This window comes from Cetorhinus maximus, chromosome 7, assembly GCF_964194155.1.
Source record: "Cetorhinus maximus chromosome 7, sCetMax3.hap1.1, whole genome shotgun sequence".
In the NCBI taxonomy this organism is placed as follows: domain Eukaryota; kingdom Metazoa; phylum Chordata; class Chondrichthyes; order Lamniformes; family Cetorhinidae; genus Cetorhinus; species Cetorhinus maximus.
The window spans coordinates 32,172,941-32,200,511 of NC_135885.1; positions in this window are offsets into that span (position 1 = coordinate 32,172,941).

A 27,571-nucleotide genomic window follows, 5' to 3' on the forward strand; every position below is an offset into this window, starting at 1 on the left:
GCAGTTCTGTCACAACCCTTGTTCTTTAAGAGCTACTCCTGTTCTTGTTCTGCACTCACAAACATTTATAGCACTCCCTTCACCAATGAGAAATGTGCAAGGAGATGGAATAATTCCTTAAATAGGCTGACCTCACCACATCCAGCAAGGTCAGCTACTATTGTTCATGCAAAACACTTCCTGCAGGCATACTAATCTTATGGGGCAGTTTTTGGCTGTGCGCGGTATCGACCCAAAGGTGTACAGACTGAAAAATTACCTCTAACTATATACATGAAGCATGAGTCATTATGAGAGCTGAAAGTGGTGCCTGAAAAGTTAAAGAATTTTGTAATGCATCTTGTTCATCATATAAAGAATAACAGAAGTAAAACAATCACAAAATAAGCTTCTAATCTAAATAGCGAACTAAAATAAAATTTATCACAACTAATTGCTTCATGGTGAATTGAATGAGAAGAAATGCAGAAATGACAATGGTACTTTTCTTTTTAGTGTAATGTTTAGCACATCTTGTTCACTGACATAGGAGTCACAGCAACAATGAACCATCACAGAAACCATTTTTTAAGTCCTGGTCATGTTTCAAACTCTTTCTTTCCAGGGATGTTCTGCCAGCACACCACCAACAATCTTAGAGCCTTCAACAAATGCAGATCGGGGTTGAATTTTAACCTTCTGAGGGATTCAGTTCTACATGAGGTTAGATTTATGAGTAATTTACTTCAAATTAGATTTGTTGTTTATTTTTTTCCATGTAGAATATAAATTATAAAGGGAGAGCCACAGCACGATAGTCAAGAGATTTCATTTATAGTTCACAAGTCATTTGGAAAAAAGTGGAAGAAATTTTATGAACAGGAAGAGAATATTTGGCTCAATAAACCTGCTTTTATTTGATTTATCTCAGTTCCACTTTCCTGCGTTCTCACTAAAGCCAACTTATTTCTTTGGAAACACATCGAGTTGATTCTTGAACTGATGTTTATTTTTTGTTTCAATGGCCTTACCTGGTAACTTATTGCATGTGTCTATTATCCTTATGTGAAACATTATTGCCTGAATTAACTATTTGTTCCTAATTTCTTAGGGATCAGAATGCTGTTCTGGCACTCAGAAGCAAACAAAATTATTTCCGTTCACCTTAATGGATGGAAAATTATGGGCCATAAATTTGTCTTGGGAGGTGCTGAAAAATGGGCATTTGTGAATTAGAAGCCCATTTTCTACTCTGCCTGGTTTTCTGTTTCTTTCATTCCAACAGAAAAGGGAAACGGGCAGAATGTAAAACAGGCCACAATTTGTTATTTTCCATATTGTGCTATTGCCCTGCACCATTCAGATCTGCATGAAGCCCTTTGCCACATTTGCACCAAACTCCTCCATGGTCTTTGACAGTGACAACAGGCTCTGTGGCAGGCCTGCCAATGCACCAAGCATCTCTGTGTACATACCCAACAGCCTTTGCCTTCATGGCCCTTCGGCAGAACAGTTCTGCCGAAGGGCCATGAAGGCTCGAAACGTTAACTGATTTCTTCTCCGCCGATGCTGCCAGACCTGCTGAGTTTTTCCAGGTAATTCTGTTTTTGTTTTGGATTTCCAGCATCCGCAGTAGCTTTTAGCTTTTTGTTTTTAGCCTTTGCCTTTACGCAGCTCCATCAAAGTCCACATCTGAGTTCTCCATAGCAAAGCTCATCTGCAACCTCGTCCTCCAGGAAGCTGGCACATACGCTCTCCTTTCCTCCTGGCCTTGCCGTAGTTCATCTGTGCCTGCTAAATGACCACATGCCGATCTGACTCTATATTACCCCATATCAAATGAAATGACAGTTCTTTTGGTAAGGCTGCACTGGCTGGCCAGGAAGTAAGTCTTGGGTGTGTGGAAGCATAAATGCAGAAGGGGAGGGTTGAGGTGAGGGAAGAGGATTAAATAGAAACCAAAAGGTCCAAGGTCACGGCATCTGCAGCTTGTGCTTCATGACAGCAATCAAAATGAGGGTGAAGTTGGATTTGAGAAGGTACATAAGGCAGGAACATACTGTCATTGTGGATGTCCTCGGCTCATTGGTAGCAATGGTCTGAGTCCTGCAGGCCCAATAATTCGCAGCACCATTGCCTCCAAGCAGGTCAGAGGATGCAGGTGGGCCTGTCCCTCACTGGAACTCTGCTGCTGCCTCCAGTTATCTGTGACCTTGTTCTGCAAAAGATAAAGAAAAGAAAGACTTACATTTATATAGCGTGCTTCACGGCTGCTGGATCACCCAAAACACTTTGCAGCCAATGAAGTACTTTTGAAGCATAGTCACTGTTTTGATGTAGGAAATGCAACAGACAATTTGCGCGCAGCAAACTCCCAAAAGAGCAATGTGATAATGGTCAGATAATCTGTTTTTACAATATTAATTGAGGGATGAATATTATGGACACCAAGGATATTTCCCCCGCTCCTCTTCAAAGCAGCACCATGGGATCTTTTGCACCCATCTGAGAAGGCAAGGGTTTAACATCACATCTAAGAGACAGCACCTCTGCCGGTGCAACACTCCCTCAGTACCACACTGGAGTGCCAGCATAGGTCATCACATTCATGTGCTAGAGTGGGACTTGAACCCACAACTTTCCTGACTCAGGAGCAAGCATACTACTAACTGAACCACAGCTCACACAGAGGAAAGAGTGCCGGTGATTGTGCTGCAAGGTGTTTGGCTGCTCTGCCTGCCATAGCTGAATAGCTGGAAGTATGTGGGAGCTGTGAGATGTAGGTGTAAGCTTGCAGCAGTGGTAAGTGTGTGAGGGTTTGGTGGAATATCTGAATGTTAGACATGAGTCTTGATTGCTAGAGATTGCTGGTAGGTGAGTGATGGGGGTGTGCTGCATTGAGCAGCGTGTGAGGTTGGTGGTTCAGTGGATAGGAGATGGGATTTAAGATGCATTCACTGATCTTGAACACCCATGTCAGGTCATTGAACTTTTGAGGCCTTGCCACCAGATCCTCAGAGACACGTTCCTTGAATTGATCTCTGTGGCCATCTCCTCTCATTGCTTTCATAGCATGTGCCTAGAGAACCTCCTGGCTCCCTGGTTAAACATGTTCTCACTCCTACTTTCTACTTTCACGAGGAAGGTCTTCAATACCTCATCAGAGAATTTGGGAGCCCTCTCTTTAGTCTGCTGCTCCATTGCTTTACATTATTCATTCTGAGTGTCACTTTTGGAGACAGTTCCACCAACTGCTGCTGCTTGAGTGCACCTCCCCTTTAAGAGGTGCAGGCTGCCTTTAAGGAGCTCAGCCTACCCATGACCTGTACTAGACATGCACACACCTGGATCCTTTATTGCGTGTGTAACCAGTCAGCAATGCATTCAGCATTGGGCTGCACACCACAATCGTACTAATGAACAGACAGCATGAGACTTGTTTGCTGCCTAAGGCAGCTCAACCAGATGTGGGATAATCGTCCATGGGAATTCCCAAGCATGAAAATTGTAACTATCCAATTTTTAGCCCAAATCTCCTTTCCAGGACATTAACTGTGCTGGAGGTCAATGACACACAAGCGTCCCTTGCACCCAGTATTGCTACTAATTTACATATTTCCCTCATTTGTGTGGCAATAAATATTTCCATTCACTATGTGCCCTATACTCTCCTGTCCTGTCCTGCTTGTAGCTACTCCTGCTAGGAGATCTGCTGTCATATTTCATGACTAAGAGGCTTACACTATGTGAGATCCCAGAATCTTCACAGTTGACTGGCCACTTGCCTTACTAAGCGGCATGACAATGCCCCTGGGTGTGTCACACACCTTGCTGAACTCCACCTTCTGAGCCATTGTCTTACTAACTTGTTAGGATCTTCTGCCTCAGCCACCGTTCCCAGTCTTCATCCACTTAAAAGGAGTGACGTTACCACACCACACTAGCCAAAGCTGATGGGCCCCTTGCTTGGTTTTACACGACTGCTGAGTTGAGACCCCAGGGTCTAGCCACTGGTATGCACAACCAGCTACTTGGAGCCATAAGTGAGAGTTGGAAAGTTGTGGGACATTGGCCTCCTGTGCCTACACTCCTTCTGACTTTGGTGTGCAGCTTGGTAGGTATCAAGGGTACTAGCCCTCACAAACATCTCCCATATATGCCGCCATGTGACCCTCTCCAAATTTGTGGAAATCTGTGATGGTGAAAAAGTGGCAGGGTTTTGGCTTTTCCAGGACCACCCCCAAATTCCACCACAGTCCATCAGCAAGGACCATGAAATTTTGACCCGCTCCCACCCCCTCAGTACTTGGACTCTTTTGGTTTACTTTCTACCTCCGTGTTACTTTTTGAGGAATACAGGAAATGCTAAAAGAGGTTAACAACATTAAGATGCAAAAAGTGCACTAGAGGGGGGCATGGTAATAGAGATTATTCACAGTGATAAAACATTAAAAGGATGCCTGTGGAGGAAGTTAACACTCTGGAGAAAAGAAGTGGTGGTATAAGTAAAGATGAATGGAAAACCATTGCATTACTAATGATTACTCCTTGGAAGTGTTCACTGGGGAGGAAAACACACAGGTGTTGAATATCATTAGAAATATAAAGATTCTTCAAAAGAATTCTCTCACTACATCCATTTAAATTATTTCAAAGAATCACCAGACAATAAAGGAGGAAAGTATCAGGGAGAACCCTTTCTCCTTTCTTAGCTTTTCTGCTGGAGATCTTTCCTTAATGATTTCAGTTATGTCAGCTGACTATTTTTTAAAATGCTGCATTTATTTGTGCTGGTCATTTTCCAAGCCTCAATGGTTTTTCCTGAATATGAAGCATTTTTTAAAATGTTATTTAAAACCTCTCCAATTTCTATTTTCATTTCCTTCAAAACACACGTGCATGGATATTGTCCAGATCTGGTGCTTTGTCTACTTAAAAAGCATCAGCGCTTTTTTTAACTATTTCCTTTACTTTCTGCACGGTGCTCGGTTCCTTCTCAACCATCCTCAACATCTAATTACTGATTTAAGTAAGGCTTCTTTTTTGTCCCACCTAAAGATAGAAGTCCAACATCTGTGAACTTACATCCCTGATGCATGAGTTGGGGAGGGCCTACTAAGAACCTCCACTAAAATATCTAGGATCAGGAGAAGTTCCTGAATTTGAATGCTATTGCTTGGCGCCTGTGTCGCTATCGTCACATCTTGTGTATCAGTTAGTGTGCAGACAGTTTGGGTAATGCAGCACTGATTAGCCATTCCATTCTGTGCCAGCAGCTCCAGCCCCAGTGGAAATTCAGAGAATATGTCAGATATGCCAGAGCTATATCCATTCTAAAATGAACGAAGAGGCAGACTTACCCATCCAATGGTATTGCTCTTCCCACAACTGCAGGTAAAAGCACATCTACCCAGATTTGTGAATTCAGTGCCTGCAAGGCAATGTGTGTACAGTTAATGACCCCCTACACCATGGTAAAGTCTGCAATCCATGCAAAGCCTCATTCACGCGCTGCCTGCTTCTCTCTAGCAAGAGGGAATGAATTGTATTCAGCACTCTTGGAATAGTGAACCTCAGTGCCTCCCTTATGAAACAATGGATGGCAAACTGGGAAATGTTGCAAATATCACCTGCTTCAGCCTGGAAGGAGCCAGATGCATAAAAGCTCATGGCCATGGTCACTTTCACAGCCACCAGTAATACTATTCCCAGCCTGCTCTGATGTTGCAGTAGGTGTAAGATTTCAGTGAGGACCTCCTTAGCGAAGTGGAGACATCTATCACACTGTTGCTTACTAAGTTTTAGATAAGAGAATTGTTCACTGATCACCCTGGGCAGATATGATCTCACAGTGAGAGCTCTTCTCCACCATCTCCTCCTCCTTCTTCCGGCAGCTTGTCCTACTCTATGTCATCTCTGCTCATTCTCCCTGTCAATCTGTAGGCCAATAGGGATGCAAGTTATTGCACCTATGTCTGGGAGCAAGTGTTTGTGCAGAATTCTTTTTTATTGAAAAAAGGCCGAGGGGTGACCTAATAGAGATCTTTAAAATCATTAAAGGTTTTGATAGAGCAGATGCATAAAGAATGTTTCCTCTTGTGAGGAAGAGCATTACCAAAGACCATCAATATAAAATAGGTACCAAGAAATCTATTAAGGAATTCAGAAGAAACTTTACCCAAAGATGTTGATAATGTGGAACTCGTGAAACAAGGAGTGGTTGAAACAAGCAGTGTAGACCCATTGAAGGGAAAGCTGGACATGCATTAGAGGGAGAAAAGAATAAAGGGGTAAGTTGGTAGATTTAAATGAGGAAAAAAGGGAGGAGGCTCATGTGAAGCATAAACACCAGTATCAACTGGTTGGACTGAGTGGCCTGTTTCTGTGCTTTACATCGTATGTATGTAAACTTTGAAGTCAGCATAAAGTCCTTCAGCACTTGCCACACCATCCCCTGTTCCCTTCAATTTAAACAACCAAACACTTCGACAATCACAGCAAGAGTCAGTCAGAAATCAATCAGCAATTAAACTGAAAGCAGTTGATGATCCTTTTATATAGTGCTGGTTGGGGGGTCCTCTCAGCTGTTGAACCCTGCTCAGCTAGGAGTTAGCTGGAGGTTCAAGCTCCATAAGGACAGGCATGTAACGCTGATTGACATCACAATCTGCCTACTCTACATACTTCCGGCAGACACTCTGCACACACAGACACCATTTTGGAGGTAGAAGGACAAGCATAACACCAAAAATATCAGACACTGCAAAATCAAATTTGACAGCCAAGGATTTGAATCTAGTTCACAAAGGCAGTACTTATTCCTGGATATAGCAATATATCAGTAAAATATGCTCAGTGAAGCTATTAAATGTAAATTGTTATTAAATGTTCTCCAAGTACATTTAGCTTTTGGAGAAGGTAGCTGTCAGGTTAAGCACCTTCACTGAACCTTTCTCTCCAAGTTTTGTTATTGCAGGAGTAAAACCTATTGGGTGGGAGAGAACATAGGAATGTTCAGCATTCAGAAAAATCAAAGATAAAAAAGCAGTCCAGCTGATCAACATCCATTCCTCTTGGACAGAAACTGGCCTGTCATGCCATCAAATTGTATTTGGATAGTATTGAGATGTATTAAAAAATCAGTTTCGGTGTCAATTGAATTTGGGAAATGAATTTGAGGGAATTTCAACCCAATCCTAGAGGTCGCTGACACACAGAATACATCAGACGACAACCTGACACTATTGCAATTACACTGGAATAGCAATCACACCCAGAGAGATGTTATGATCTCCATAGAGACCAGCATCATCTTATTATATTTTTTGTTTGAAAATCCAAAAACCCAGTTATTTACTAAAAGAATTATGTCACAAAGGATTTTACTACACAAAAATCAAAGAGCATAAATGCTAATAGCTACACTCTATCTTAAATAGTCATTTACCTTAAAGACATCAGAAGTACAATGAACACAGTTACTTATACTCTAAACTGAACATCTCAACTCAACTTTCCCCTAGCACCCATTTGACTTAAACCTCCCAAAAAACTCAAATCAGCTAATCATCAGAAATTTGAAGAATAACCACTGGTCTGACTGCTGTTTCAAAGATTTGTACAAGGTCTGAGATTTATTTGGCCCTCCACTTACTTCCAGCAAAGTTGTCCCTTTAAATCTCCTCCAGCTGTCCCATAATTGTAGACTCCCAGTTCATCACAGGCATCGTTAGCAAAGCCACCTCGGGTCAGAACTCTCCTGGTAATAATGTTATTTAAATCTAGAATCTTACATCTAGGAACTCTCTTTCTCTTCTCAACTTGGCTATCTCAGAGGTCCAACTCACCGTTAGCAGAGTCCTTCAGTTATCAAAGGTCTTAAACCCTCTTAACCAGCACACAGAATGCCAAATCAATTGTGCGTATTTTTATTCATTCATGTGATCTAGGCATTGCTAGCTAGGCCAGCATTTATTGCCCATCCCAAATTGCCCTTGAGAAGGTAGTGGTGAGCTGCCTTCTTGAACCGCTGCAGTTTGTGAGGTATATGTGCATCCACAATGCTGTTACGGAGGGAGTTCCGGGATTTTCACCCAGCAACAGTGAAGGAATCGTGATACATTTCCAAGTCAGGATGGTGTATTGTTTGGACGGGAACTTGCAGGTTCCCATGCATCTGCCTCCCTGTGCTTCTAGATGGTAAAGGTCACGGGTTTGGAAGGTGCTTTCTAAGGAGCCTTGGTGAGATCATGCAGTGCATCTTGTAGATGCTACATACTGCTGTCACTGTGCATCCGTGGTGGAAGGAGCAAATGTTTGTGGAAGGGGTGCCAATCAAGCAGGCTGATTTGTCCTGGATGGTGTCAAACTCCTTGAGTGTTGCTGGAGCTGCACTCATCCAGGCAAGTGGAGCGTATTCCATCACACTCCTGACTTGTGCCTTGCAGAGGGTGAACAGGCTTTGGGGACTCAGGAGGTGAGTTATTTGATGCAGAAGTCCTAGCCTCTGACCTACTCTTCTAGCCACAGTTTTTACACGGCCAATCCAGTTCAGTTTCTGGTCAATGGTAACCCCCACGATGTTGATATTGTGGGATTCAGTGATGGTAATGTCATTGAATGTCAAGGGGCGATTGTTAGATTATCTCTTATTGGGGATGGTCATTGCCTGGCATTTGTCAGCCTGAGCCTGGAATTTGTCCAGATCTTACTGCATTTGGACATGGACTGCTTCAATATTTGAGGAGTCACAAAAGGTGCTGAACATTGTGCAATCATCAGTGAACATCCCCACTTCTGAGCTTATGATAGAAAGAAGGTCCTTGATAAAGCAGCTGAAGATGATTGGGCCTAGGACACTACCCTGAGGAACTCCTGCAGTAATGTCCTGGAACTGAGATGACTGACTTCCAACAACCACAACCATCTTCCTTTGTGCTAGGTATGACTCCAACCAGTGGAGAGTTTCCTCCCAATTCTCATTGGCTCCAGTTTTGCTAGGGCTCCTTGATGCCACACTCTGTCTAATGCTGCCTTGATGTCAAGGGCGGTCACTCGTTTCACCTCTGGAGTTCAGCTCTTTTGTCCATGTTTGAACCAAGGCTGTAATGAGGTCAGGAGCTGAGTGACCCTGGCGGAACCCAAACTGAGCGTCAATGAGCAGGTTATTGATAAGCAAATGCCGCTTGATAGCACTGTTGATGACCCTTTCCATCACTTTACTGATGATTGAGAGCAGACTGATGGGGCAGTAATTGGCCAGGTTGTTTTTGTCCTGCTTTTAGTGTACAGGAAATACCTGGGCAATTTTCCACATTGCCGGTAGATGCTAGTGTTGTAGCTGCACTAGAACAGCTTGGCTAGGGGCATGGCAAGTTCTGGAGCATGAGTCTTCAGTACTATTGCTGGAATATTGTCAGGGTCTAGAGGCTTTGTAGTATCCAGTGCCTCCAGCTTCTTCTTAATATCTTGTGGAGTGAATTGAATTGGCTGAAGACAGGCAGCTGTGGTGCCGGGGACCACTGGAGGAGTTTGAGATGGATCATCCACATGGCACTTCTGGCGGAAGATTGTTATGAATGCTTCAACCTTATCTTTTGCACTGATGTGCTGGGCTCCCCCATCATTGTGGATGGGGATATTTGTGGCGTCTCCTCCTCCAGTGAGTTGTTTAATTTTCCACCACCATTCACTGCTGTATGTGGCAGGACTGCAGAGCTTAAATCTGATCCATTGGTTGTGGGATCACTTAGTTCTGTCTATCACATGCTGCTTATGCTGGTTGGCATGTTGCTGCTTATGCTGTATTGCAGCTTCACCAGGCTGATACCTCATTTTTAGGTATGCCTGGTGTTGCTCCTGGCATGCCCTCCTGCACTTTTTATTGAACCAGGGTTGATAATCTCGCTTGGTGGTAATGGTAGAGTGGGGGATATGCCGGGCCATGAGGTTACAGATTGTGGTGGAGTAAAATTCTGCTGTTTCTGATGTCCCACAGCACCTCATGGTTGCCCACTATTGAGTTGCTCAATCTGTTTGAAATCTATCCCATTTAGCACGGTGATAGTGTCATATAACACAATGGAGGGTATCCTCAACTTGAAGGTGGGGCTTCGTCTCCACAAGGACTGTGTGGTGGTCACTCCTACCGATACTGTTATGGACAGATGTATCTGCGGAAGGCAGGTTGGTGAGGATGAGGTCAAGTATGATTGTCCCTCTTGTTGGTTCCCTCACCACCTGCCACAGACCCAGTCTAGCAGCTATGTCATTTAGGACTCAGCCAGCTTGGTCAGTAGTGGTGCTACTGAGCCACTCTCGGTGATGAATATTGAAATCCTCCACCCAGAGTACATTCTGCACCCTTGCCAGTGCTTCCTCCAAGTGGTGATCAACATGGAAGAATACTGATTCATGAGCTGCGTTGGGGGTTGGGGGTGGTGAACATGGTGTACAGTACATGGTAAACAGCAGGAGGTTCCCTTACCCATGTTTGACCTGGTGCCATGAGATTTCATGGGGTCCGTAATCGATGTTCAGGACTCCCAGTGCAACTTCCTCCTGACTATATACCACTGTGCCGCCACCTCTGTTGGCTGCAGGTGGGGCAGGACATACGCAGGAATGGTGATGGTGGTGCCTGGGACATTATCTGTAAGGTATGGTTCCGTGAGTATGACTATGTTAGGCTGTTGCTTGACTAGTCTGTGGGACAGTTTTCCCAATTTTGGCACAATGTTGTGAGAGGCGGGAAGGTTGGTACAATTGATAGAGTTGATCAGCAGACACTTGTTAGGTGGAAACTTTTAGTTTATTTACAAAGATACTCAGCAGCAACTACACGTGTGCTTTCACTTCAAACTCTATCTCTACACCACAGGCTACTAACTACAGAGATAGCCCGCGCTACTCTCCTATTGGGTACTAAAGATCATGTGATCTTCCTTAACAAGTATTATTCTTAATGTATATTACACACTAAATAAAACCATAATTACCACACACAAGCCCCCCTGATGTTAGTAAGAAGGACTTTGCAGGTTTGACAGAGCTGAGTTTGCCATTGTCCTTTCCAGTGCCTAGGTTAATGCCAGGTGCTCTGTCTGGTTTCATTCCTTATTGACTTTCTAGCGGTTTGATACAACTGAGTGGCTTACTAGGCCATTTCAGAGGCATTGCTCTCGATCTGGAGTCACATGCAGGCCAGACCAAGTAAGGACAGCAGATTTCCTTCCCTAAAGGCCATTAGTGAACCAGATGGGTTTTTACAATAATTGATAATGGTTTCATGGTCATCATTAGACTTCTAATTCCAGATTTTTTAATTAATTGAATTCAAATTCCACTCTCTGCCATGGTGGGATTCAAAAACCCTGGTCCCCAGAGCATTATCCTGGGTCTCTGGATTACAAGTCCAGTGACAATACCACTAGGCCACCGCCTCCCCTTGCTTGAACTAGGAATTCCCTCCAGTCAGTTTCTTCTAAACTAAACTGCTTGAAAAACAGAACCACACACAGGAATCTACTCACTTCTGTAAAAGGATATCATTTTCCAGACAAATCTAGTTCTTAAAGGGACCATCACCCCAATATATTTCTTTTCCCTGGGTCATGTAATAATTATAGTTTTATTTAGTGTGTAATGTACCTTTAAGAACAATACTTGTTAGGAGAGATCATATGATCGGTAGTAACCAATAGAAGAATAGCGCGGGCTACCTCAGCAGTCAGTGTAGAGATAGAGTTGGAGTTGAAAGCAAACGTGTAGTTGCTGCTGAGTATATTGTACATAAACTTAGGACAGAAATTTGCGCTGAGTGGGTGGACACGTGCCCGACCAGCTCAAGCATAAAATGACATGCGATGACGTCGGGTGAGCGTCCCGGCATCATCGTGCAATATTTGAGTCAGCGGGCACACGAGGGAGTTGGCAACGCGCCCACTGACAGCTAACAGGCCTATTAAGGCCATTAAAGTTATAATTGAAAGAAATTTTTCACTGCCCGTCCAACCTTACGGTTGGCAGGCAGACGAAAAGGCCAAGCAGCCTTTGGATTTTTAAGGAAACCTCATCCACAGGCGGGATGAGGTTTCCAACATCAATTAAAAATTAAATAAAAACTTTAAAATTTCATTTATAACATATCCCTGCTCATGTGACAGAGTCACATGAGGGGACCTGTTTTTAACATTGCTGTTTTTAATTTCTGATTTTTTAAATCTTCAGCTCCCTGAGGCAGCTCTGTGCCTGAGGGAGCTTTCATTGCACTTTGCGCGAACTTCTGTGCTCGCCCTCCTCCCGCCCCTACCCTGGGCGTTAATTGGCCAACCAGCGTAAGATCGATGTAGGGGCCCGATCATGGGCTGTGGTCGGTATCACAGGCAGCAGTCGGTTTCGTGATCGCTCCTGGGCCTGTCCAACGAGGGGAAAATCCTGCTCTTTATTCTTCCACCCAAGAAGTGTCTGCAGGTCAACTCTATCACTATTAGAACTCAGCCACCCTACAACAGACCATCACAGAGGCAATAAAGTGGCTGGTGTGGGGGATAGCAATGTCATGACAAAATGGAAGAGGGATGATTCTCTCTTGGTTAAGACTAAGCTTAAAGCATATTGCTGGGGCAAGGTACTGAGAACAGTATTCTGCCTGTAGCTCACTCCATACCTGACCTGGAGGTTCTTTTACTGGATGTAAAAGTTAAGCACAGAAGGGTTCCATTTATTGAACAAATTTTGCCGTACTCAAAAATATCGCAAGGTAGAAGATCTGCTTCCTTCCAGTAGTTTTGCATCCAGATCCCAGCATTTTTGGCTGGACAAGTGAAAAAAGATCTGGGAATTTTAAAGGCAAGTTTTAAACATAGGTGAGTTAAGCCCAAAACCACTTAGGAACATAGGAACATAGGAAAAGGAGTAGATCATTCGGCCCATCAAGCCTGTTCTGCCATTCGATAAAGTCATGGCTGATTTGACTGTGGTCTCAACTCCACACTCACTTCCTTTAGGGTTTTCCTTGAATTTGTGCACAGGTTTAAGATTGAATTCACCAAGATTAGGCCAAGACCATAAAACTGGCCGCATCCCCAGTTTCCAATTGTGCACAATTGGGCACATTTTCAAAGCTTTTACATATCCAAAAATATTTAATTTAGCATTCACCAATGATGGTGTAAATGGTGCAATATAGATTTAATATTAGGTTGCTCACAAGTGGACAACTAGAAATCCTAATAAAAATGCTTTGTTTTTGTGATAAAACCATTTCCAGCTGTAATAATAGCCTTTCTTAAATGCAGCAAGCTGAAAAAGAACATTACATTCTATTAAATTGACCAATGGTGCTGGTTCATAAAAGATTTTACCTTTGTGATGTTGCGATTATGTTTTAGCAGAAAATTGAAGTGTAAGCGATCCAGCATCAATGTATTTTGAAAGCACTTTGGTCATAATTTTCTAATTGTACCCACAGCAGAAACCCTTCCCCATTATTTATGAAAGGAAGAAACAAAGATGCTGCCTTGAAAGTCATATTGGCTGATCCCTAGTCTCCCGCTGGAGTTGTAGAACCTTGAGTGAAATGTCACAAACAGCTATTTTTAACTATTGACGCTGTTTCCCTGGGAGTCTCTATCCCTCTGGAGTGATGGCAGGAATCAGGGGAACCTCCACGAAATTTAGATGTTTGACAGGAGTTAAGGTGGATAACAATAACAACTTATATTTATATAGCACCTTTAATGCAATAAAATGTCCGAGGGCACTTCATGGGAGTATTAGAAAACAAAATGTGACACTGAACCACATAAGGAGATGTTAGGTCAGGTGACCAAAAGCTTTATGAAAGAGATAGGTTTTAAGGAGCGTCTTGAAAGAGGAAAGTGAAAGAGGGGTGGCGAGGTGTTGCATTCCATTGCTTAGGGCCTAGGCATCGAAGGCACAAGCACCAAAGGCGGGACGATTAAAATCAGGGATGCTGAAGAGGCCAGAATCTGATGAACACAGGTATCTCGGAGTATTGTGGGGCTGGAGGAGGCTAAAGAGATGAGGAGGGGTGAGACAATGGAGGCATTTGAAAACAAGGATGGGAATTTTAAGCTTAAGATTTTGCTTGACCCGGAGCCAGTGTCAGTCAGTGAACAGAGAGGTGCTAGGTTAATGGGACTTGGCGTGACTTACGACAAGGGCGACAGAGTTTTTGATGCGGAGGGTAGAATGTGTGAGACCAGCTAGGAGTGCATTCGAATAGTCAAGCCTAGAAGTAACAAAGACAAAAATGAGAGTTTCAGCAGCAGGTGAACTGACAAAAGGAGCAAAGTTGCACAATGTCCCGTAAGTGGAAATAGTCGGTCTTAGCGGTGGCACGGGTATGTGGCCAGAAGCTCATTCCTGGGTCAAATATGACACCGAGGTTGCGGGCAGACTGGTTTATAATCACATATTGTTGCAAGGGATTTGTTTATTTTAGGCATATTGGCACAATTTAATGCCCTCCCCCAAGTGGGCAATTAGTGCCAGTGGCAACCAGGGGGGTCGCCACGCGGGAAGCCTAAAAATCAAACCCTATTGGGGGTTGCTTGCAGGCGGGCTTCCAGTGGGGTCCCTCACTTAAAGGCATTCAGTGCCTGATTGATGGACCTGCTATCAGGAAGAGGGCTGCCCACTGACAGACACCCCCTGCCTTGCTGCTGAATCCAGCTCCCCTCCCCACCCCGCCCCCACTCCCCCCTCCCACCCCACACCATGGGCTCCCTCCCTGCACTCTCCCTTCTGCCATCATTCACCTATGGCCTGGGTCCCTCAACGGTCCAGGACTTCAGGTAGTAGCAATGAATAGCTGACAGCCTATGGATTGGCTGGCAGCCCTCGGCAGGACGGACCTCCGTCCCTGGGGTCCTTGATCCTGGGGAAGGCCCGCCACTGCCCAGTTAAGTGCCTGAGCAGCACTTAATGGGTCGGACCTTCCCGTAAAGATGTGACAGAGGTCTCTCGCCAGCACTCCAGCCAGCGGGCGAGATGCCGGTCACCTACATGAAATTCCACCCATTATCAGGGTAAAATGCAGTAAAACAGGTAGCATTGTAATAACCAGCTTCCTTCAGCAACTGGATAACAGTTCTGAAGAACAAAGCATCTGAATCTGGACTTCATCCACAATATAACCCTAATGATTAAACCTTGGGTATTAAAATTATTTGATAGAGCCACCAACTTTGCCAAATTCCATTTACCATGCATTATTATGGGGCCAAGTCAGCCACAATAGTTCCCTTGCAACTCTGGCAAAGGAAAAAAAAGCCAAAATAAAAATTCAAAGGAAGAAATAGCATAAAATTGATTTCACTGGATCATTATAGTTAGTTTAGACTACAGATAGTACTGTCATTTAAAAATTGCATTAAGCCCCTTTCTTTGGTATGGTTCTATAAATGGCATAGTGTGAAATCTCAGGAACTAATACCTTATGAAGACTATTTAAACTTCCAATAACGGGTCAAATGAACATGAGCTGCAATGATTAAAACTGCCATCTTGCTTTATATTAAATACTGAGGGCCAAAAGAGGGTGTTTATTTGCTGTAAGTATTGGAATTGGTTCCTGCAATTAAAAAATTGCTCAATTCTTCTCACATAAAAGAAAATTGCTACATAGAGGATTTAACTATCTGCTATTAGAGGCTTTGGAAGGGGCTATGGTTGATTAGTGGCAATGTGACTAGACCCAGAAGTCCAGGTTAACGCTCTGGGGACATGGGGCAGAATTTTTAGCTCGGTGTGCGGGCATGCACCCGACCCACTCGAGCGTAAAATTTCACGTGATAACATCGGGCGAGTGTCCCAACATCAACCGGCGCTCAGTTGGCGGGCACGCGCAAAAGTTGGAAGCGTGCCTGCTGACAATTAAGGGCATTTAAGAGGGCAATTATGCCCATCAAAGTTCCAATTGTTCCTGCTTTTTCATGGTCCGTTCAACCTTACAGCTGGCGGATGGGCGAATCTGCCATCTATCATCATTTTTGATGAAACCTCATCTCAGGACGGGATGAGGTTTCCATTATTAAATTTAAAAAGAATAAAAATATTTGGACAGAATTTTCATCATCTATATGTTCAGGTGACTGATTTTGATGCGTGAACGTTTTTTTCTGGGTTTTAAAATCTTTATTGATCGCCTTTAAATTCTTCAACTCCCTGAGGCAGCTCTCTGCCTTTAGGGAACTTTCATTCCATGTTCCCCTGCACTGGCGCTTACATTAGCACCCGCCCTCCTCCCGCCCCACCTCGGCAGCGCTGAGCATTTCAGCGCCAATTAACAGCCAGCCAGCGTGAAATTGCAGCCAGGGGCCAATCGCGGTCAGTGGCCTGTTCCCCGGCCGCTTCCGGGTCAGCCAATCGCACCCGCCCGCCGAACTAAAAATCCTGCCCACGGGTTCACACACCCCACCATGGCAGCTGGTGGTAATTCAATTAACAGATCTGGAATATAAAGCTTGGTGTCCCAGTAATGGTTGACCATTAAACCATCACTAACGATTGTAAAATCCTACTGATTCACTAATGCCCCCTTAGGAAACGATATCTGCTGTCCTTATCTGGTCTGGCCTACATGTGACTCCAGACCCCTAGCAACGTGATTAACTCTTAACTGCCCCCTGAAACTGCCCCCTTTTAACTCTACAGTAAGTGTAGCCAAATCAGATTCTCCCTCCGCTTTCACTGTATTACTGTCTGCAGAAAGGTTTTGAATGCGTAGCACTTGATCACATCTCTCAGGAAATCCTAAATCACATCGTATATATAGTGAACAACTTTGAAGTGCGCTCACTGTTGTTATAGAAGCAAACAGCAGAATTCCACAAACAGCCAATAATGATCAGGAATCTGTTTTTAGTGGAGCTGAGGAGATATGGGATCAAGGCACCAAGGGAACACCCTTTTCTGCATGAGAGGCCAACAATCTTTAACAGGTATTTCATCAAATAGCCTTGGTTTAATGACTCTGAGGCATAGCATCTCCAATGAAGCCGAACTTCATTAGCAATGCACTAGTTGGGTTACATCCTCTCAGGTCCCAGTTCGATTTCTACCTTTCCTCAGCATCCGATAGCTGGCTGTTATTTTGCAACAGGGGAAGCCCATAAAGCAGCAGGAGTTTGGAAAGAAAGAGCCCATAAAGCAGAGGAGAGAGAAACAGCCAGGAGTTTACACATTAAATCTAAAAGTGACATCACAAGAGTCCCGTAAGTTAATTGGTTGCTAAGTATGGAGTCACTGTGGTGCATCCGCAAGGCTGAGGATTACGTGGATAGCACGTTTAGAGAGGTGGTCACTCTGCAGCTAAGAAGTACACAGGCAGAGACGGAATGGGTGACCACCAGAGTATCTAAGAGAAACAGGCAGGTAGTGCAGGAATCCCCTGAGGCTATCTCACTCTCTAACCGCTTTTTCATTTTGGATACTGGTGAGCGAGATGGTTCCTCAGAGGACTGTAGCAAGAGCCAGGTTCATGGCATCACAGGTGGCTCAGCTGCACAAGAGGGTAGGAGGAAGAATGGAAATGCTATAGTAGTACGGGATTCCATAGTTAGAGGAGCAAACAGGTATTTCTGCGGCCGCAGACATGGCTCAGGATGGTACGTTGCCTCCCCGGTGCCAGTGTCAAGGACGTCACAGAGCAGCTGCAGGACATTCTTTTGGGGGATGGTGAGCAGCTAGAGGTCGTGGTCCACATTACGACCAATGACATAGGCAGGAAAAGGGATGAGGTCCTGAAAGCAGATTTTAGGGAATTAGGGAGGGGATTAAAAAACTGGGCCTCAAGAGCAGTAATCTCAGAATTACTTCCAGTGCCACGTGCTAGTGAGCATAAGAATAAGAAGATTGAACAGTTCAACACGTGGCTGGAGAAATGGAATAGGAGGGAGGGCTTTGGATTTCTGAGGAATTGGGACCAGTTCTGGGACAGGTGGGACCTGTACAAGAAGGGCAGGTTACATCTTAACAGGACTGGGACTAGTGTCCTCGCAGGGAGGCTTACTAGTGCTGTTGGGGAGGGTTTAAACTAGATTGGCAGAGGTTGGGAACCTGGGGGGAAATTCAGAGTAGAGAAGATAAAAACTGGCAATGGGAAGAAGAGAAATATCAACTGATAATAAGGATATGTCAGAGAGTTGCATCAAGGTGGATAAAAATACATGGAGAGTTTGATTGAATTGGCATTACTCTAAGTAAGTCATTAGTCAGAATAAGGGGGAAAGTAAAAAAGTCTAAATCAGGGTTAATGTGCATGAATGTGAATGCACAGAATGTGGTTAATAAGATTGGTGAACTACAGGCACAGGTTGACAAATGGAACTATGATATCATTGCTATAACAGAGACCTGGCTCAAAGGAGGGCAGGACTGGGTGTTAAATATTCCTGGATGCAAGGTGTTTAGGAGGGACAGGAAAGAAAAAAAAGGGAGGAGGAGTGGCAATATTGGTTAAAGATGGCACTACAGTACTGGAGAGAGATGATGTTCCAGAGGGGTCAAGGACGGAATTGCTCTGGCTAGAGGAAGGAATTAAAAAGGTGCAATAACATTAATCGGTGTAGTATATGGACCACCAACTAGTGGAAGGGATGTTGAGAAACAAATTTGCAAAGAAATTATATAGAGATGGAAGAATTATAGTGTAATTATAATGGGGGGCTTCAAGTATGCAAATGTAGACTGGGATAGGAATAGTGCAAAGGGACAAGAGGGGCAAGAGTTCCTGCAATGTGTTCAAGATAATTTTCTGCAGCAGTATGTTTCCGATGAGAGAGCAGATACTTTTGGACCTGGTTCTGGGGAATGAGTTGGCCCAAGTGGGTCAAATATCAGTGAGAAAGCATTTAGGAGACAGTGACCATTGCATCATAAGGTTTAGGTTAATCATGGAAAAGAACAAGGAACAATCCAGAGCAAGGATAATTAACTGGGGGAAAGCCAACTTTGATGGGATGAGAATGCATCTGAGTCGAGTGAGTTGGAATCAAATGGCAGAAAATAGGCCACCTTCAAAGAAAAAGTATTGCAAACAATGTCAAGGTATATTCCACTGAAGGGGAAAGGTAGGGCAAATAAATCCAGAGCACCCTGGTTGATGAGAGAGATAGAGGTGAAGATGAACAGGAAGAAGTGCATGTACAGCAGATGTCAGGTAGAAAATACAATGGAGAAACAGGCTGACTATAGAAGGACCAGAGGGGAAGTGAAAAAATCTAATAAGAAAAGCAAGGAGAGAGCATGCAAAGAGACTGGCAGTTAACAAAAAAGGGAATTCCAAGGTCTTCTATAAGCATATAAACAATAAAAGGGTGGTCAAAGAAAGAGTAGGGCTGATTAGGGATAAAAAAAAGAGGACTTGTACATGGAGGCAGGAGAAATAGTGACGTTATTAAATGAGTTCTTTGCATCTGCCTTTACAAAGGAAGAATATTCTAGCCAGGCTGAAGTGAGAGTGCAGGTAACTGGTACACTCGAAGAATTTACAATTGAGAAGGAGGAAGTGTTAGAAAGGCTATCTTTACTTAAAATAGATGAGGCACCAGCAGTGGATGAGATGCATCCAAGGATACTGAGGGAAGTGAGAGTAGAAATTTCAGAGGCACTAGTAATAATATTCCAGTCTTCTTTAGACATAAGGGTGGTGGCAGATGGCCGGAGAATTATGAATGTTACTCCCTTGTTCAAAAAGTGGTGCAAGGTTCATGCTGGCAACTACAGACCAGTCAGTTTGACTTCAGTGATAGGGAAACTTCAGGAAACTATAGTTCTGGACAAAATCAATAATTGCTTAGACAAGTGCAGGATAATTAAGGAAAGCCAGCATGGATTCATTAAGGGAAAATCATGTTTAACTAACTTGCTGGAGTTTTTGAGGAGGTAACAAAGAAGGTTGATAAGGGTAACACTGTTAATGTGGTGTATATGGATTTCCAAAAGGCATTTGAAACAGTGCCACACAAAAGACTTGTGAGCAAAATTCTAGCTCAAGGAATAAAAGGGAAAGTAGGCACTTGGTTAAGAAATTAGCTGAGTGACAGGAAACAGAGAGTAGTGATAAATGGTTGTTTCTCAGGTTGAAGGAAGGCTTATGGTGGAGTTCCCCAAGGGTCAGTATTGGGACGCTTGCTCTCCCTTATATATAATGACCTAAACTGTGGCGTGCAGCGCATGATTTCAAAATTTGCAGGTGATACGAAGATTGGAAATGTTGTCAACTGTGATGAGGATAGTATTGAACTTCAAAAGGACATAGGCATGTTAGTGGATTGGACAGACAAGTGGCAGATGAAGTTCAGTGTAGAGAAGTGATTCATTTTTGCAAGAAGAGTATGGTGTGATAGTATATAAAGAGGGAAACTCTAAAGGAGGTGCAGGAACAGAGGGACCTCGGTGTTTATGTACATAAGCCATTAAAGATGGCAGAGCATGTTGTGAGACCAGTTAATAAAGCATATAGTATCTTAGGCTTTATTAATAGGGGCATTGAATACAAAAGTAAGGAGGTCATGTTGAACTTATATAAGACACTAGTTAGGCCTTAGCTGGAGTACCGCATCCATTTCTGGACACCATACTTGAGGAAGGATGTGAAGGCATAGGAGAAAGTACAGAGGAGATTCACAAGAATTATTCCAGGGATGAAGAACTGTAGCTATGAGGATAGATTGGAGAGGTTAGGACTGTTTTCCTTGGCGAAAAGAAGGCTGAGAGGAGGCTTGATGAAGGTATTCAAGATCCTGAGAGGTATGGACAGGGTAAATAGTGAGAAACTGTTCCCACTTAAGAAAGCATCAAGAACTAGAAGGCACAGGTTGAAAATAATTGGCAAAAGGAGTAAAAGTGGTGTGTGAGGAAATTTTTTTTACCCAGAAGTTGGTTGGAGTCTGGAACGAACTTCCAGAGGGAGTGGTGGAGGCAGGTTCGATCAAAAAGGAATTCAAAAGGGTATTCAAAAGTGAATTGGATTGTTATCTGAAAAGAGAGAATGTGCAGGATTATGCAGATAAGGCAGGGGAGTGGGACTAGGTAGAGTATTCTTTCAGAGAGCCAGTGCAGACTCGATGGGCTGAATGGCCTCTTTCTGCACTGAGAAAATTCTGTGATTCTGTATCAGCCTTAATCCCAAAACTTTCTGATTCAAAGTTCCTATAAACGAGCCAAGCTAGCAATGAGGTTGCAGACTGCAGAGACAATTTAGTGCTAAGTGTGCAGTGCAATATGCCCAGGTGTACTTTGTTTTTGTTTTGTTTTGGAAGATATACTTTATTCATAAAATATCTGAAAGAATATTACAAAGCATTTCTAAATGGCCATCACAAAAAGTGCAATCAGATTCAACTTTTACACATGGATCACAAGGTGCTTCAATACAATCAATGAATGTTACAGTCATTTCAATATGGTCATTACAGGCAGTCAGACAGTGCAATGGGATTGGAGTTATCGGCATACATCATGTTGCACTCTGAGGTGCTTCAATACAACTACGATACATTTAGCATTCACTACATACATTCATTCTGAGTCATACAGCCCGAGGGGCCTATACAATTCCCAGCCCCTCAGTGCACTATGGGCAGAAAGGTCTTAGACAGCGACCTTTCCCCATTGCACCTTTGCGGTGGCTGCCCCAAGCTTTAGTGCGTCCCTCAGCACGTAGTCCTGGACCTTTGAATGTGCCAGTCTGCAACACTCAGTCGGGGACAACTCTTTACACTGGAAGACCAACAAGTTTCGGGCAGACCAAAGAGTGTCTTTCACCGAGTTGATGGTCCTCCAGCTGCAGTTGATGTTTGTCTCAGTGTGTGTCCCTGGGAACAGCCCGTAGAGCACAGAGTCCTGTGTCACAGAACTGCTCAGGATGAACCTCGACAGAAACCACTGCATCTCTTTCCAGACCTTCTTTGCAAAGGCACATTCCACAAGGAGGTGGACAACGGTCTCTTCCCCACCACAGTCACCTTGAGGGCAACGTGTAGAGGGGGTGAGACTCCTGGCGTGTAGGAAGGATCTGACGGGGAGGGCCTTTCTCACCACCAGCTAAGCTACATCTTGGCGCTTGTTGGAAAGTTCTGGCGATGAGGCATTCTGCCAAATGACTTTGACAGTCTGCTCGAGGAACCATCCGACAGGGTCGACCGTCTCCTTTTCCCTCAGGGCCTCTAGGACGTTACGTGCTGACCACTGCCTGATGGATTTGTTGTCAAAGGTGTTTCTCTGCATAATTTTTTCCACGAGGGACAGGCGGTATGGCACGGTCCAACTACTTGGAGTGTTCCGCGGCAGCATGGCCAGACTCATCCTTCACAACGTCGAGGAGAGATAGAACCTCAGCACGTAGTGACACTTGGTGTTTGCGTACTAAAGGTCTACGCACAGCTTGATGCAGCCACACACAGGATGAGGGCAATCTTGGGCACGTTTTTTCCCACTTTATCTAGAGGCTTGTACATTGCGTCCCTGCAGACACGATCCATTTTCAACCTCCAGATAAAGCAAAGGATGGCTCGGGTGATCGCCATCGTGCAGGAGTGAGGAATGGGCCAGACCTGCACCACATACAGCAACACCGAGAGTGCCTCACACTTGATGACCAGGTTCTTACCCGCAATGGAGAGGGAGCATTGCTCCCACATGCCCAGTTTTCTTTCCACCATAGCCGCTCGCTCCTTCCAGTTTCTAACACATGCCCCAGACCCTCCAAACCATATCCCCAGCACCTTCAGGCCGTCAGATCTGACGGTGAAAGGGAGCAAAGGATCGGTCAGCCCAGTCCCCAAAGAACATAGCCTCGCTCTTGCCATGATTTACCTTGGTTCCCGAGGCCAGTTCAAACTGGTCGCAGATGTTGATTGGTCTGCGCACTGACAGTGGATCTGAGCAGGAGACAGCGACATCGTCCATGTACAGAGAGGCTTTGACCTGAGTGCCTCCACTGCCTGGGATCATCACTCCTCTTATGCCCAGATCCTTCCTGATGGACTCAGCAAAGGGGTCTATGCAACAAGCAAACAGGACAGGGGAGAGAGGGCAGCCCAGCCTGACTCCAGATTTAATTGGAAAGCTTTCTGATTCCCACCCATTGATTGAAACTGCGCTACTGATGTTAGTGTAGAGCAGTTGCATCCAGTTGCAGATTCCTTCCCCAAACCTCATTTTTGTCAACATGCCCAGATGTGGAGTAGACCTTGGAAGTGTTTGCGAAGTCCGCTTATTTATCCAGTGCAGATTAGGCAATGTGCTAGGAGGCAGGGTAGATACACATTACTGCAAGATGCTTTAAAGAGGCAGGCACAATTTCAGGAACAGAAGTTTTCTGTGGGTGAAATTCCAAGTTGTGCACTAAAAGTTGTCTGAAGGTAATGCAATGACCCAGGATGAAGGTAGGACTGCACCTTATAAAGGGTGGTGCATTACCATAATTCATGCATCCATCACTATGTGTGCTATTTATTGGCTGCACACAACAGCAGGGGGATCCAATATTATGAGTTCCCAGCAGTAATTGAAGCTACACCTCTTAAAAAGAAGGTGCATTGTGGTTGCAGGAGGTGCTGGAGTTATAGGAAATAGTGTGCTGTGCGACAATTAATGATGGCTGACCATGGGAGAGCACAGTCACTGAAGGTATTGATGAAGAGGTGGAATGGACAAGAGATGAACTGTACCTCAGGAAGGCCAGAGGCCCTCCAGCCAAATGTCCAGAAGGCAGTGCCAAAAGATAGTGGAGGAGGTCAATGCCAGACTATAGCTGAAGAACATAGCTGGGATTTTAAGGATCAAGGTCAGTGAATGCATGTCAAATGCCATATCCTACCAACTGCATCACTAGCCTCAGACACTGCTCAATTCACCAGATTTCAGTTACTTACTTTATATACACACGTAAAAGTCCAATTTTCAAGACCAATTTTTTAGGCAAAAAAGTTAAGGGGTTGACCTTTACACAGATAATGTTTTGAGTGGCTAATTTCAGCTAAAATGCACCCACCTGGCACACCTAGCATGGCTCTCAAAAGAATCCACAAGGTAATGTAGTAAGCGGTGCCCACACCAGCCATTTTATTGTCTCCCTCTCTGTATTTTTATCAAGGAGCCTCCCCCACCCCCACATCCCAGGAGAGGTAGCAGCAGCGTTGACTGGAGCCTGCAGTTTCAATGCTGCTCGGAGGCCAGGGGAAGGAAAGGAAAGGGGAGGGCCACAGCATTGGAAAATGTCCCGCTGATGGCTGCCAGCCCTTGACCTAGGTCTTGGTGCAGGGGGATTTCACACTTCATTTGCAAGGGCCTAATTGACAAGGCCTGATGTTCCCCTCCCCTCTCCCGGAAGGCTAAGGAAAATAATTGAAGCTACAACAACCAAGGCATTCATTTATTTAAAGTTTGCTCAGGATGCTGGTCCCTACATCCAATTTCCATGTGCTCTGATTATTACCCTTTTATGATCTGTTTGTTTTTCTCCCTAAAAATCAAAATCAATCTCCATTCTCCCTGTCATAATTGACAAGTTGGAACTGGAGGAAACCTGGTAAGTGTAACTTTTTAATGATTAATGAATTGAGGTTTTTGAAGCGATTGCAGAGATTATATTTTGATTCTGAAATTTTTGGCTTCCATCCCTGAGAAAGTAGGATTGATTTTTACATGAGGTATATGAAATACGACGGGTTTTTAGACCAAAAATCATGGGGTTGACTTTTACATGATATCGACTTTTATGTGAGCATAAATACATGGTACCTACCAAATATCTATCAATTAGGACTTATACCTAATATTGGTATGTTTCACATTACTCTCATGCACTTAGCCCTATTAGTCTCCTACCCACATTTCATATTTTGTACATACTAGCAGCTTTTCAACCATGACAAACATATCACACAAACATGACATTCACTGGCACACTTTCTTCTCTCTTGCAGGAGAAGGTAACACATAATCAGAGGCATCAGGAACTAACTGGAGAAGAAGAGATGCATCTGGATGTTCTAACCGACCTGGAGGAAGTAGTGCTGGCTACTATGGGAAAAGTTATTTTTCAGGCCAAAGTCACTGGCGGGGCTGATGTAATTGAAGATGTGGATATCCACATCCTTCTCTCATCCCACAATTTCTTCTGACTGAGAAGCTGCAGATGACGTAAGCAAAGACTTCTTACTTTCTCCCCTCCCTTTACCACAATCCTGCCCTTGTCTCTTTTTCCTTCCAGATACCCAATAACTGCAACCTGTCTAATCAGTGGAGGAAGAGCAAGAAGACAGTGAAGATGAAGACACGCCATCATTCAATTGCAGAGTCACTGACTCTAGCTTAGATACAGGCACTGCACGGAATTCAGAGGGCAAGATGGGGCAGAAACTGCATGTGGTGAGACACTGGACACAAGTGCACTGTAGACAGGGCAGAGGCAAAGTACCTCAAATACCAGTTCATTGAGGTTGCACAATATCTCTTCTGTAGGGCACTCAGGTAGGTCAGGTTGTGGAAAAACAATGATGGGTGTACACACCCAAACATTTGGAAACTGAAAAGTCTGATGGAAAACTTATATTCAATGCCAATTTGTACCAGGGTTTTGCACAGAATTTGGAGCCCATTCTTTCCAAGTTGGAATGGGTGGCAACCTCAACAGCAAACATGTGGACCCAACCATGATTTTTTTTCTAATGGCTGATGTCTCAGCTTCCAATGCAACACAAGCAACATTCATCAACTTCAGTGGAATCTCAACCTGCTCTCATGCCATCTCAGGTTTTTGCCATGGAAGCTCAAACTGCTTCCCAAGAGCCATCTACAAAGGGGCTTCCAGATGTCATGGTACTCGAGCAATCTGTTATCTAACAGATCTGCTCCCTAAAGTGTGTCTGTGGATATAGCCACCTGCTGCAAGCCCTTCTCCCCTTTCTTCTCCTTCTAGCAGCTTGACATCCTCTGTGTGGTCTCTATTCATTCTCCCAGTCATGCTTAATGTCAAATGCTTAATGAGAAAGGCCTACTAGGCCTCCCATGTCTGGAAGCAACTGGTTTTCACACAAGTCTTTAAGTCACAAGAAAAAAACACTTCAAATTAATAATACTCAAAATAAAAGTGGAAACTTAATTCACCTGCAGCTTTTTTCAGGCTCAGGTGATGGCAGGGGCCTATGACTGTCGAGGAAGCTGGGCTGGGTTGAGCTGTCACCAGCCAGGTCACTCCCTGTAGACTACTGCAGCAAGTGTAGATAAGCACATAAAACACAGAATTGCAGCTTCAGCCAGAAAAAAATAATTCAGCAACCAACCTGTAAGTAGTTGATGATCTCTTTAAATAATGCTGGTGGGATGTCTTTCATGCCGTTAACCACATATGGGGCATTAAGGGAGGATTTTGACTGGAATATGCAGCTCCAAAGTGGTAGGCAGTGCTTGCATTAAATCATTATACATTGCTTGGCATCAAAATCTGCCCTCTCTTTATACTGCTGGCCACCGCTCTTTTATACGGTAGCATTAGGTGGACTTCCCTTTGGAAGTGTGAGAGCAAAAACAGTGAGGATAACACTTGCAACACTTAAGGGGCTTCGAGTGCCCCAAAAATGGCAGCTACAAATCCCAATTTCACCCCTGATGAGAATAGTATGTTTTGTGATGTTGGTTGAGGGATTAATATTGGCAAGTATTCCTGGGAGAAGGTCCCTGCTCTCCTTCAACCTATGTAGTGCCATAAGATGTTTTGCATCCATATGGACAGATGGCTTCAGTTTAATGTATCATCTGAAAGATGGCACCTCTGACAGTACAGCACTCCCTCAGTAATGCTCTGAAGTGTCTGTTCAGATCACGTGCTCAAGTCATTGGAGTGGGTCTTAAACCCACAATCTTAGAGTCAGGATACTACCAACTGAGCTATGGCTCACACATGTCAGCTTTAGATCAGTTAGAATCAAAGGGAAAGCTCTCCAGTCACTGAAGCCATACCTGACGCAAAGAAAAGTGGTTATGATTGTTTGAGGCCAATAATCTCAGCCTCAACGCTAATGATAAACAAGGGGAAAACAGACTTTTAAAGAGAGTGGAAAAGCTGAATCCACTGCTGACACTATAAAGCTGTGAAGAAGGGTGTGTGATCTTGAACGTAAATTAAAACGTTAAAAAAGGAGACAGTGGCTCTTGCTAGAATAAAATTAGATAAGTCTCAAAATCAGTGGCAGGAAAAGAAACAAAATTTGTGAACTGAATAAAAAGGTGTATTAAACTTTCTTAGCTCAGCATCGACATAATCTCAATTAAGTTTTTGAAGCAGCTAAAGGGGATTTTACTCAACAGAAAAATGAACTGCTTGCACAAAAGGAGACACTGCTAAACCTGTGTTACACCTATGTTAAACCTGAATCTCCTGGAAAAGAAAATCGAAGGGTTAAATCATGGAGAAGAACTTAGAATTAAAAGTGATCCTGAATTTAAACATGATGAGGTGAATTCAATTGATGCGAAGAAAAATTCAGATGTTTGGTTGATTGAAATTTTTTTCAAAGCTCTGAACATTAAAAAAAATGCAGACACATGAGAACAAAGA